Source organism: Neophocaena asiaeorientalis, unplaced genomic scaffold, assembly GCF_003031525.2.
Source record: "Neophocaena asiaeorientalis asiaeorientalis breed wild unplaced genomic scaffold, Neophocaena_asiaeorientalis_V1.1 scaffold177, whole genome shotgun sequence".
Taxonomy (NCBI): domain Eukaryota; kingdom Metazoa; phylum Chordata; class Mammalia; order Artiodactyla; family Phocoenidae; genus Neophocaena; species Neophocaena asiaeorientalis.
In genome coordinates, this window is record NW_020172779.1 from 22,390,774 (window position 1) to 22,392,342 (window position 1,569).

Sequence of the window (1,569 nt, forward strand, 5' to 3'; positions counted from 1 at the left end):
AGCAGGGCGTGCTGACAGGCACCGTGGGCTGAGGGGGGGTACCACAGGCAGCCCTGCAGCTGGCGCCGGACACCAGGGATCCGTGGTGGGGCTTGGGGGGCAAGGGGAGGTGAGACTCTCCGAGGTTAATGTGGATGGGCCAAGAGTGTCCAAGGGTTAGAGGAAATTAACCTGGGGTGTGGACGTGTAGAGGTGCGACGGGGGCAGGTTGAACAAATGGAGGATGGGGGCCTGGAATCAACAGATGGCTCCTTACACCCTGATGTGTCTCCTCACGGGGTCCTGGGGTGCAGGGGAGTCGCCCCCCTGAGACCACCGGGAGCCTGCTCCCTCTGGCCAGCCCACCCGCACGTGCCTGTTTCTCAGTTATGGATTTCAGGAAAGAAAGAGGCTGTGCCTTACCACCGTCCCTGGGAGCTACCTGCTTGGCCAGTCACTGGGGGGCCATCAGAAGCAGAGAGAGAGCCCACGAGAGACCCCTCACGGCCCTCGGACCACCGGGGAGGACGGTCTGGACTCTGATCTAAGAAGGAAGGCCCTCCCTCTGCTCCCAGAGGCGGAGACGGTTGGCTGCACAGAGGGTGGGAAGGAGCCCGGAACAGAGAGGGGGGCAGGAGGGCCAGCGCATCTGCAGCCCACATCTGCCCTCAGAGGCCCCACTGGCCCGTGGCTGTGCGCAGCCAGGCCGGGCAGATGCCCTTCCCGCACCCACAGCGCCAGACCTCCACCCCTCAGTCAGAAGCGTTGTCCATCCCTCCCCAGGTCTGGGTCCGGTTCACTGTGGTGACCCCAGAGGCCCAGAGTGTGGGTTCACAGCGCAGACTGGGGCCACGCCGCTCCCCAGAGAGAGATCAGGGCTCATGTCCTTCCTCTACCACCTTCCCCTCTGCCAGGGCCGGACGGGGTGTGGACGGCCAGTGTGCCCTGTCCACGGCCGGCACCAAGGTCTGAGGACAAAGCTGCGCTGCCGCCAGCCAGGAGGAACAAGGTGACTCACTCGGCCAGAGGGAGGCCAGGCCTGGCAGGGGGGGACCCACACCCGCTGCGCCCACGAGCCATTCACGGGAGCCAGCCCAACCGAGCAGGGCAGAGCAGGCAAGGGTCTGCAGGCGGGAAGCTGGGCCCCCAGGCAGGAAGCTGGGCCCCCAGGCTGCCCAAGAAGAGCGCTGGTGCGCGTGGGCAAGGCTGAGGGAGAAAGCCCTGACGTAGAAGGGCAGAGGCTCTAAAGTGGGTCTCGGGTGCCCACAGGGCCACCTGCCCTCAACCCTGTCCCTTGGGGTCTAAGGGAGCCATGTCCCCACCCGGGGGGGCTTCAGGAGTGGCCCTTGTCACGGAAGCCTGGGGTCAGAGAGTGCCACCCAGCAGGCGTGTCTGAGGCCAGAATGTCTGGGGGGGTTGAAGGGGGGCCGCACAATCACTCTGACCTGAGGGCTGGGGGCCTCGTGCACTCCTGTGGGCCACCAGTCTTGGCCAGGCCTGGTCATGTGACTGCGTCCTCATGAGCGGGACCAGCCCCCAGCCCCCTTGCTGGGATGCGGCAGAGGGAGCAGCGCCCGCTGTGGGGGAGGA